Source organism: Cupressus sempervirens, chromosome 11 (genome assembly GCF_028749045.1).
Source record: "Cupressus sempervirens isolate cs-2001-9-10 chromosome 11, ASM2874904v1, whole genome shotgun sequence".
NCBI lineage: Eukaryota > Viridiplantae > Streptophyta > Pinopsida > Cupressales > Cupressaceae > Cupressus > Cupressus sempervirens.
In genome coordinates, this window is record NC_143128.1 from 589,021,705 (window position 1) to 589,034,641 (window position 12,937).

The following is a 12,937-nucleotide window of genomic DNA, read 5'->3' on the forward strand; positions in this document are numbered from 1 at the left end:
CATAACCTATGTGAACATAAGGCAAAGGATAATGGATAGAGTGAGGCAAAAGGATTATTAATTCAAGATCTTAAGAATTTTTTAAATAAAGATATGGAAAAGATAGAAGATCAGGAAATGGTAGTGTTAAATGAGACAGAGAAGGAATATTTGGAACTTTCATCTAAAGAATTGATCCAGGTATTCGATTATGAGAATCTAGACAAGAGCAACAAATCATAGAAAGAGGATCTTATGCAGCAAGTGTTAAATCTAGGTGGAGACAACTATTCTTATGAAGATCTTAAAAAGGACTTGAGGTTAATTAAGGAAGAAGAAAGGAATAGTCTAAACCTCAATAGGAAAGAACACATATTACTAACAGCATAGGGAGATGATCCTAATGAGTATAGTCCTACAAAAGCAGCAAACTACCAAATGGATAACCATTTAATCAAGGAAATCTTAGCAGAGGACAATCAGGTAACATTAGTATCTGAACTTGCAGAAAGAGTAAATAATCAAATAATTTTGGAAAATTTGGGTTTATCTATGAACTAGGAAGGATTAATGACTCCAAATTATGGTAAACTAAAATAGAAACGAGGACAAAAATCATTAAAAGAGTTAAGGGAGGCAGCATGACAAGCAAAGGAACAAACTAAGATCATAGATATTCTACAGGGTGGGAAGGGGAAGAACCTTCCCAAGGAACAATGAAATTCACTACATGGAATGCTAGGGGCCTAAACACCCCTAGCAAAAAATATTTATTAAAACATAATCTAACACTATTTGATATAGAGATTCTATTGATCCAAGAAACTAAATTAAGCAAAGAAGAAGGTCTAAAGTTAGGCCCGAGATTAGGAAATTGGAAATCAAAATTCAAACCATCACAAGGAGCCTCAAGACAACTGGGTATTATCTAAAACTCACGAAAAGTCAATTTAGAAGACATAATGTCCTACACAAACTGGATGGGAAGTAGAGTTTCCAGTACTAAAACCAATCTAAAAATGATAATTATTAATGTTTATGGGCCAACATAGATAGAAGACAAATTATCAATTTGGAGAGAGATCAACACTTTCCTCAATACACCACAAAATGAGAATATCATTATTGGGGAAGACTTTAATGCAATATTAAGCAGACAGGAAAAATATGGAGGGATAAGAACAATATCCAAAGCTATAGAAGAGTTTAGAGAATGGACAGAAAGGAATTCTCTCATTGACATTCCAACAAAAAATAGAGTGTATACATGGAATAATAGAAGAAAAGATTTTAGTTACATAGCAAAAAAATTGGATAGATTTTTCTTTAAGGGAGATTTAAGCAAACTAAATAGAGAAATCAAGGCAGAAATTCTACCTATGGCAGGATCTGATCACTTCTTGGTTAAAATGGAGATCATGGAATAGACTAAGCCAAGAAGGAATCCTTTCAGATGCGAAAAGATATGGTTTATGGAAAAAAACTTTATAAACAATATTCAAAAATGGTGGCAAGAAGAAAAATTTTAGGGATCCAAACTAAAAAGCATAAAAGAAAAAATACTAAAATGGGATAATACACAATTAAAAAATATATTTAAAGAAAATTTAGACATAGAAGAGAAACTGGAAAAAATAAAGAAAGAAGTTATCAAAAAAGGAATGAATAATTAAACCTATCAACTAGAAAAATATTATTTACTAAAACAAGGAGAAATACTAGCTAAAGAAGAGGTATACTAGAAACAAAAATCTAGAGAAAAATGGCTAGCAGAAGGAGATCACAACACAAAAAAATTTCACAACACCCTCCTTCATAGAAATCATAACAACATTTCAAAAATTAAAAATATGCAAGGTGAATCGATAGAAAATCTAGACGATATAGAAAAAATCTTCATGGAATTAAAAATATCCTTAATAATTATGATTCTTATAATAGATTAGAACAAGAACAAATACCTAAGGTAATTTCACTTGACAACAATATAATCCTCAATAAACCATTTTCCTTGCAAGAAATTGAAACAACTCTTTTTAATATTAATCCTAATAAATCACTTGGACTAGATAGATTTCAAGTTTTTTTCTTCCAAAAAAGTTGGGAGATAATAGGAAAAGATTTATGGAAAGCATTGGAAGCATCAAGGAATGGAAGAACTCTATTAGCAGAAATCAACCACACCTTCTTGACTCTCATACCTAAGAAAAACAAGTGTGATGAACTAGGAGATTTTCCCTATGCAATACAATCTATAAAATCTTCTCAAAAACTCTAGCAAATCGTCTTTAAAAACTCCTTCCTAAATTAGTATCAAAAGAACAAATAGGATTTGTTCCTAGGAGATCTATCGTGGATGGTATTTCAATCATCCAAGAAATGATTCATTCAGCAATCAAAAAAAATGAAGCATGAATGCTACTAAAATTAGATATTCAAAAAGCTTATGACAAAGTACATTGGAGATTCCTTTGTAAAACTCTCGAAGCTTTCGATCTTTTGAAGCAATGGATCAACATCATCTTTCAATGCATCTCCACCCCAAAAATCTCACTTCTCATCAATGGTACCCCAAAAGGTTTCTTTAGTATATCTAGGGGGCTCATACAAGTTGATCCTATTTCACCTTTCCTCTTTATCATTCTAGCAGAATCCTTTGGAAGAGAAATCAAATCTGTGCAACTTCAAGATAAATTTAAAGGATTAAAGGTCACCAAAAATGTGAAAAATACCACGCACAAGCAATTCACTGATGATATGATTTTAGCCGGAGTAAGCACTAAGAAAGAGGTAGATAATTTTGAAACAATCCTAAATAATTATACAAAATCCTCTAGACAAATAATTAATGCAAAAAAATTAGAAATACCTTTTTTAAATACTCCAGTAGATAGAGAAGACTATATATGCAATAAAATAGGATTTAAAAAGGGTATCTTCCCTTTCAAATACTTAGGAATTTATTTAGATAAAGGTAACAAAAACAACCAAGGATGGGAATAAACCTTGGAAAAAATAGATAACCAGGCAGAAGCATGGAAAGAGAAATGGCTAAGTAAGGTTGGGAAAACAACAAAAATCAAGTTTGTATTATTAGCTCTACCTATTTATTAACTCTCATGCTTACAAGTACCTAAGAACATAAATTGAAAAATCGAAAAGAAATTAAGAGACTTCTTTTGGAATGGTCTAGAAGATAAAAAGAAGGCAGTGTTGATCCGCTGGGAAAAAATATGTAGGCCTAAAGCAGTAGGAGGCTTAGGCATTAAAAACCTAGAATGGCAAAATGAAGCATTAGCAGGAAAATAGGTATGAAGAATGTATCAAGACAGAGATAGAAAATGGGCTAGAATTCTATATAATAAATATCTCAATGCAACAGAGAACACTTCATTATTTAGAACTAGGAATCCTCCCAGAGGTTTGGCAGCATGGAATTTCATAATGAAGTGTCATCCCATCATAAATAAATATACAACATGGGATATTGGGAAAGGTGATATAGTATTATTTTGGGAAGATTCTTGGAATGGGTACCCCCCCCCCCCCAAACTTGAGTCCACTGTTGTAAACATTAACACCAAAATTCACTTAAAAACTTTATGGGGCAACAAAGTTAAAGATTATATCAAAGAAACCCAAAGCATCATGGGAACCTCCTGGGAGTGGAAACCCGTAGTCAATTGTGGCCTAAACTAGACAGATCAAGAAACCCTTGAAAACATTCTGAAAGATCGGCCAATCATAGTTAAAAATAGGGAAGATAGACTCATCTGGGCAACATCTAAAGATGGAAATTACAAAGTAAAAGAAGGATATAAACAAATTACAAACTCGTAAAAAATGGGAATCATTAAATATCTTGATGAATCTTTGTTGGGATCCAGCAGGGCTTCCCAAAGCTGGCATCTTCCTATGGGCAGCTACTCAAAATAGAATCCTTACAACGGACAAAATTAGAAAAATGGGAATTTAAGGTCCATCAAGATGTATTCTTTGTAAGGAAGATTCAGAAACAACATAGCATATGCTATATCAATGCAAATTTGTGAAGGAATGTTGGATATGGCTCAAATCAAAACTCAATTGGACAACCCCTCTTCCAAAAAAATGGCACGATCACTTAATATGATGGCCAAAGACATTAGACAAGAAAGTATATGGAAAAATCTAGAACATCACCCCAGCAATACTAGTATGGGAGATATGGAAAGAGAGAAACAGGTGAATCTTCCAAGACAAAGAACTAAACTTTCTATCACTCTACAACAAAATTGAGGCTACTATAGTGGAGGTAATAAATAGTGACATAAGGAAAAAGATGATAGAAGAAGGATCATTTTCAGAATGAGATGCAGAAATTAAAAAACATTGGAAACCCCTGATTAATCCACCCCTCATATATAAGAAGAACAATAGTGCAGCTAGAAAAGAATGCGAATGGAAACCACCCCCGAAAGACTAGAAGAAATTTAATTTTGATGGGGCTTCTAGAGGAAACCCTAGCAAGGTAGGAATAGGATGTATAATTAGGGAAGAATCAGGCAACTGGCTAGCAAAAATAGCAAAACCTCTAGGAATTGTTTCAAATAACATGGCAGAACTTGAAGCAATAGAAGAAGGTCTAAAAATTTGTATCAATCTAAAAATCAAGAAAATTATAACCGAAGGTGACTCCCAAATTGTCCTAAATGTGCTAAAAAAAGGGGCAACTCCAAATTGGATATTAAACTCCCGGTTGGAAGCAACATTAAAACTTCTGGAAGAATTTGAAGAAATTAGATTCTCTCATATATTTAGAGAAGGTAATGTTGAAGCTGATAATTTAGCAAATAGGGGCACAGATGGAGAACACTTATTAATTTTCAATCATGACTAATTCATAATTTTTTCAGTTTGGAAGTTCTTCAATGTATACTCTATTAATATTAATTCAATATCCTTACTTAATTATTCTCTACCAGTTTTGCATCTGTTTTAGTATTGGTTTCTGGAAGGTTTTTTTTTTAATGTAAGCTCTGGTGTCGTATGTTATTCTCACAGATTTTTTAATTGACTCGACGAATGCTCGTTTCTCAATTGATTGGGGCTGGGCTCGGCCCTTTTATTAAGTAACATTTTTTCTTGTTTGTATATGGACACGAAATCTTGATATCTGAATAAATCAAAATGTACCCAATTTTTTAATTTTTTTTTCACTCTTTGCTTACTCTCGACTGGGTTTCATTAATTTAGACCATATCACTGCAATCGAGCATGCAATTTAGCTCTAGCCTGCTCACCCCTCACCCCGTAATCTTTAATATTTAAAACTAAAACTACGAAGGGTTTTTGAGGTATGTTTGCATCTCTCCATATCTATCACCCAAAATAGCTATTAATTGCAAATCAAGTAATAAAATTAAACATCAAAAAAGAAAAGAAAAATAGGCATTACTTCACCATATTAAATCATAAGTAGGCCAAATACTTAAAATTCAGCTCAGAGTCAATGCTATAACATTTTAGAGCATTTAGCTAATCCATTGGCAGTTGGAAATTCTCATTTTTATCCTTAGGTTTTGATAGCAACTTTTTCTCTTTTTAAATTAGTCCTAATCAGGCTTTAGCTTTTATCATTCTAATTTTATTTATGCTTAACCCTCTTGGCTGTTAGTTGTTGTTGTTGTTCATTTACCTTATCGACAGGTTTCTGGTTTACCAATGCCCATCAGAACAGAGAATTCTTGTAATTTTTGTTATTTTTTGCTTATCTAATATAATATAAGGCTCCAGCAATTTACCAATTTAAAAAAAAAACTAAATAAATAAATTAAAATTAATAAATGAATTTAACAAATACTATATATATATATATATATAAACAGGCTCGGTTAAGCACTGAAACATCAAAATGGCTTTAAGCAATGTTTGCAATGTTGTATGTCAATCTATCGAAGATCGTATCCTGTACAGACAAATTAACTGAAGCACTGAAGACATAAAAATTGCTATTGATACTAATTACTAACGAATAATTAAAATTTATATTGCGGAGTGTACGTCATGGAGGTATGCGACAACTGTAAGCGAACACAGAAATGGTTCTAAAGCGTTAAAAACAACCCAAGTAAATGATAATGAAGGTGAAACATGGGAAAGACCATTGAAGAAACAAGCAGACATAATGAAATCCTAGGGTAGTCAGATATTGTGTTAGTAAAATCATGTTACTCATGAGAAATGAAATAGCTGGCTATACAGCATCAAAAGCCGTAGGACAATGATATTTATTTTGAATTTAATAATAAAATTAGGAATAGAGAATGACTGTATTCTATCTTATTATCACAGTCCTTTCGATACATGTATACACAATTCCAAAGAAATGGTGGACGGATATTTTTTAATTTAATAATAAAATTAGAAATCGAATATGCTTGTATTCCGTCGTATGCAGGCCTGTTGATGCCTGTATAGATAATTCTAGAAATGAGGGCCAACAAAAAGGCTTTTGAACCTTCGCAAGAGTGTAACACATTGGTTATAAAACAGAGTTGTTATATCACGTCTGAGACACATCTCATATGGCAAATCCTTTTTCATTCTTCTTTCTCTTCTTATTTTGCAGTCAACAATTGCCAGCAGATGGACGGAGTGGATTTAACTACAGTTACTCTTTCCCGAGAGAAATATTGTTGCATGGAAACGCTCTGCCTGCCTCTATTGGGAACACCCCATACATTTCTCTCACGCCATGGTCAAATCTTCCAACGGAAAACTGGGGGTAGGCAACTTATAACAAAGCAGTTCCCTTGTGGATTCACTCTGCCTCCTCTCGCGCTCTCGCCAATTTCTCTTCCTCTTTTTCCTTCGATGTCTCTCCAAATGTCGCCAACAAATACGGGGGTGGACTCACTTTTTTCATGGCTCCATTTGAGTTGGAACCACCTGCAAATGGCGGGAGAAAATGGCTTGGCCTCTTCAATCAGACATCTGATGGAAAAATCTCCAATCAAATTGTGGCAGTGAAGTTTGACACGTTCAAGAATTACCCTTTCGACATTGATAACAACCACGTGGGAAACGACGTCAATAGCGTTATTTCCAAGGTGAATGTCTCTGTGAGCCCTGGTTAACTCATGGACGGCCAGGCATGGAGAGCATGGGTGGACTACGATGGGGCAGCGAAGAAGCTCCAACTCTATCTTACGACTGAATCATTGTATTCATTGGGAAGACCCACAACGCCGATCTTGTCTTATGATATAGACCTCAGTGCGTATCTTCCTCAGATGGTCAAGATTGATTTCTCCGCTTCCAGGGAGTCTGGTTCAACGGAGTCTCACAACATCTGGAATTGGAACTTCTGTTCCCAATATTCATGGGAAATCGAAACACAGTTTCGACATTCACAGCTCCACAGAAGTAGAAAAAGGAATGTTATTCTGCTGTACTTTGTCACAGTCTGTGGGGTGGTAGTTGTGTGTGCAGCAATGGTGTGTTTGGTACTGCTTTTGGCCCGGAGAACTGGACAAACACTTTGCTCATGAAGGCCCGCAAAAGTTCTCCTATTCTCTCCTCCGCGCTGCCACGAACAACTTCAGTAACGACCAAATGCTTGGAAAGGGAGGCTTCGGGCAAGTCTACAGAGGTTTCTTGTCTTCCTCAAAGGAGATCGTGGCAGTGAAGAGAATATCCCAAGGCTCGAAACAAGGTGAAAAGGAGTATATAACAGAAGTGAGTATAATCTCCAAGCTGAGGCACCGGAACCTTGTTCAGCTCTACGGATGGTGTCATGAAAAGGGCCAACTTCTTCTTGTCTACGAATATCTGCCCAACGGAAGTTTGGACAAATATCTATTTGGGAATCACACGAAGGACTATTTGAATTGGAAGACAAGGTACAGCATCACATGTGACATAGCCTCTGCTCTTCTGTATCTCCACGAAGAATGGGACCAGCGTGTTGTGCACAGAGATATAAAGGCAAGCAATGTAATATTGGACGGCCATTTCAATGGAAAGCTTGGTGACTTCGGGCTAGCTAGAGTGATTGAACGTGAGCGTGCAGCATCTGACACGACAATGGTGGCAGGGACATGTGGGTATGTTGCACCCGAGTGTTTCATTACAAGGAAGGCGAGCTTAGAATCGGATGTGTTCAGCTTTGGGGCAGTGTGTCTAGAAATCGCGTGCGGAAGAAAGGCTATAGACCGGACTTTGGATGACCACAATTGGAGGTTAGTCGAATGGGTTTGGGACTTGTATGGAACGGGTATGATTTGGGACGCCGCAGATGCAGACAGGTGGTTGATATCCTGAAAATAAAAACTCTGCTCCCTCCTCTTCCACCGAGTTATCCAGAAATAGTGTACGCTACCTGTCATGGTCCTGTCTCTGCTTTATCGTCCATGTCTGATGGAAAATTTTGCACTGCAGAGAACACCTGGAATATTGAGAGTGCATAACAAATATATGTATTCCCATTTAATGATTATGGCCATGGCCGATTCACAAGGCATGTAATTTGAGAAAAAATAATAGGGATTAAAATTTATATCATACTCAACACAAAATTTATTTTGGAATCACCCCAAAAGCTACAAGTCTACTTCAATCTCCAAGAAATGGTTTAAAGGAAAAAAAATCTTACACATAACTAGATCATTTATTCGAACACTAAGCAGAATATCTCTTCATACAGCATTAATCATTTCTTCAAACGTGCAACAAAATTTGTATTCACACGCACCCATGGCAATGGTTGTACACTAGTTAAAGCTAACCATCGTTACATATTATTTACATATTATATACTCGAACTATTATTTATTTATTATGATTTATTTAAATATCATAGAATGTCACGTGTAATTAAAAAAATGTCTATTGAGAGTTTGAATAAGTTATTCAGACAATAAATATATTCCAGATTTAAATATAATGAAAATAATCAAAAGGATATTCTAGGAAAATAACATATCAAATTAATAGCATGAAAATATAGTTTACTAATAGAAATATTACATGATTCTAGAATTATTTATATTAGATAATTAAAGTATTAGAAATTTTAAAATATAAATATTATTTGAATAACAATATTTTGTAAATTTGTGATCATCTTGTTAATCTTTCTATTATAGGTAACAATGTAGAATTACGATTCATAAATATTATGGATGCAGTCATTACGACTCATGAAATCTTACACTCAATGAATGTCAATGTTAAACTTGTTGGAAATATTCAAGATATGATAAGTTATTGAGAGGGGACGGTTGAATCAGTAACCTTAAAACTTTTCATTAATTTACCCCACATCCATCTATGCTATTGCATGCATTAGTTCTGAAACATAAAACATTCATTACACAAAAAAACACAATATTTTGGTGACCTAGAAACCTTCCAAATAGAAAGTAAAATTGGAGTGGGGATGATACCCACAAAACTTCAATAATGCAGCATAAAGTTGGCCTGTTAAGGCTTACATTGACCATTTCTGGTGATCTGCCCTGTTAGGAGCACAAAGGACTACTAAGTCCACCTTGTTAGAGGATTTACAAACATACAATGAAGTATGTACTCAGTTAGGAGATTTATATAAAGACTATTAAGTCTACCTTGTTAGAGCATTTAGAAAATTGATTCACCTGTTAAGATGAAGAAGTGGATCTACTTACAACTGATTGCTGATAAGATCCTTTATGCATTGATCACCTTATGTGATGAATATAACTTTTCTACCTCTGTATTGACCTTGTTGTATTCCTTGAACTTCTGATGAAAATCCTTCATAGATACTTTTCAAAATTTCTTCACATTATTTCGCTATTCCTTTCATATATGTTTGATATTTTAAAATACATCTTACATATATACCTTTCAAATTTACAAAATTGCAAGGTTGGCCAAAAGACAAGTGAACAAATACATTACAAAGTCGGCCCAATAGTAAATAACTTGGGTTCACTGAACTGACTGGGTGACCTTCTGATACATGACATCCACTGCATTACTCGGCATCATCATGCACTCGGTAGAAGTGAAGGCTCGGTCCATACTAATCACTCAATGCAATTCTAAACTCAGTAACCATTGGTGACTTGGTAGATGTAGTGTCACTCGGTAGATATTGCACACTGAGTTTACCTTGCTTCACTCGGTAAACATTGCTTCTTTCAATGCTCGGTTTACATTGAATCTCCATGACACAAACTTACTGCTTGGTAGACACTGTGAAGCACAATAGACATTGAGAAACTTGGTAGACACTATTGGTCTTCACATTGCCTGTATTTACTCAGTAGCTTCAGGAATGCTAGTGTAAACTACATAATTTCTAAGCTTACAAGGTAACCAATGGATGCTCAGTAAGCATTCAGAATTGAGTAAGTGTTGTCACTAATGAAAAAAATAATCATAATGCCAACAAAACTAGCTATGGTTCTCAAGCTCTACATTTCTAAAGCTTACGATAGGGTGAAATGGTCTTTCCATGATAAAGTGTTAACCAAATTTGGTTTCTCTAGAAAGTTCCACAAAATGATTATGAACTATGTCACATTGATGAGTTGTGATGTTGTTGTCAATAGTACCCTTCGAGGTTTTTTACTATTGGTTTCGGCCTCAAGCAAGGAGACCCTCTCTCCCCTTACCAATTTATAATTGTGGCAAATGTCCTAAGTAGGAACCTAAACAAACTAAAGCTCTCTAGAGCTATTTGTGGTGTCAAAGCAGTCACTAATATCCCCACTGCAACACATGAGCAATTCATGGATGATGTTGTCCTTTTTGGAGAAGCTATTCTATCTAAAGCTAAGGCTTGGAAGTCCCTATTACCTAACTATGCCAATTTGTCTAGCCAATACATTAACTTTCATAAGAGTAAACTCTTCTTTTCTAACACTCAACAAGACATGCAAAGAAACTTTTCAAAATTACTTCACATTACTTCGCTATTCCTTTCATATATGTTTGATATTTTACAATACATCTTACATATATACCTTTCAAATTTAAAAATTTCAAGGTCATCCATAACACAAGTGAACAAATACATTACAAAGTCGGCCCAACAGTAAATAACTCGATTTCACTAAACTGACTCGGTGACCTTCTGATACACGGCATCAACTACATTACTCGGCATCATCATGCACTCGATAGAAGTGAAGGCTCGGTCCATACTAATCACTTGATGTAATTCTGAACTCAGTAACCACTGATGATTAGTAGATGTAGTGTCACTCGGTAGATATTGCACACTGAGTTTACCTTGCTTCACTCGGTAAACACTGCTTCTTTCAATGCTCAATTTACACTGAATCTCCATGACAAAAACTTACTACTTGGTAGACACTATGAAGCATGGTAGACACTGTTGGTCTTCACATTGCCTGTATTTACTCGATAGCTTCAGGAATGCTTAGTGTAAACTGCATAACTGCTAAGCTTATAAGGTAACCACTGGATGCTCGGTAAGCATTTAGAATTGAGTAAGTGTTGTCACTAATGACAAAAATAATCATAATGCCAACAAAACTAGCTATGGTTCTCAAGCTCTACATTTCTAAAGCTTACAGTAGGGTGAAAAGGTCTTTCCGTGATAAAGTGTTAACCAAATTTGGTTTCTCTAGAAAGTTCCACAAAATGATTATGAACTGTGTCACATTGACGAGCTGTGATGTTCTTGTCAATAGTGCTCCTTCAAGGTTTTCTACTATTGGTTTGGGCCTCAAGCAAGGAAACCCTCTCTCCTCTTACCAATTTATAATTGTGGCAAATGTCCTAAGCAGGAACCTAAACAAACTAAAGCTCTCTAGAGCTATTTGTGGTGTCAAAGCAGTCACTAATATCCCCACTGCAACACATGAGCAACTCATGGATGATGCTATCTTTTTTGGAGAAGCTATTTTGTCTGAAGCTAAGGCTTGGAAGTCCCTAGTACCTAACTATGCCAATTTGTTTGGCCAATACATTAACTTTCATAAGAGTAAACTCTTCTTTTCTAACACTCAACAAGACATGCAAAGAAACATTTCTATCAAACTAGAATGCCAAATCCAATCATTCTTGGATATGTACCTTGGTCTTCCTTCCTCCCCAAATAAACCTAGTCACAAATTACTATAATAGTGTCATAGAGAAGTTTCAAAAGACATTGGCGTGATGGAAAGGAAAACTATTAAGTTTTGGGGGTAAGCTCATTTTCCTTAAAGTGTGCCTCCAAAGTATCACTATGTACTTTATGTCTTTTTCTTTAATGCCTATGAAGGTGGCAGATATCCTAGAGAAAATCTAAAAGATATTTCTATGGTCAGGAGTGGTGGAAAAGAGAAAGATAGCTCTTGTTAAGTGGAATCAAGTTTGTAAACCCAAAGAGAATGGTGGCCATGGTGTTAGAAATCTTAAAAGTATGAACAAAGCTCTTGTCTCTAAATTGGGATGGTTAACTTTAGAAGGAGTTAAAGATTGGACTAAGATTCTAAAGGCTAGATACTTATCTTATGGTCCTTCTTGTTTATATCTAAGCAACAATAACCCCAATGGTAGCTTTGTTTTATGGAAGAACATTCTAAAAACCAAGAGCCTGATCAAAAGAGGCAATAGAACCCAAATAGGAAATGACAGAAAAAGCCTTCTCTATAAAAAAATATGGAAGGATGAGGCTCCTATCAAGGAGGTGGTAAATGACCTTCATCTAATAGATTGGTTGAAGGTGAATGTGTTGATAAAAATTATTCAATTATATATTGTCATTGATGTTACACAAAAGTTATACTCTTACCAAGCACTACCAGTTGGAATCAAGTTCAGAAGACTCCAGTATTCACTGAGCAAAAGTTCAAAAGAAGAGAAGTTTATCAATTCCTGTGTAAACTGAGTTAGGTCAGTTACCAAAGGAGTTAAGTGTATACCAAGTTAGAAACTGATTACCAAGTCCTGAACTCAGTGGTAACTAAATGATCCA

At 35.1% G+C, this 12,937-nt stretch overlaps 1 pseudogene; it reads left to right on the top strand.

Annotated features, from left to right (window-relative positions):
- The first annotated feature begins 6,884 nt into the window (after nt 1-6,884).
- On the top strand, nt 6,885-8,283 carry LOC149531041 (L-type lectin-domain containing receptor kinase IX.1 pseudogene; annotated as a pseudogene).
- The last annotated feature ends 4,654 nt before the right edge of the window (nt 8,284-12,937 follow it).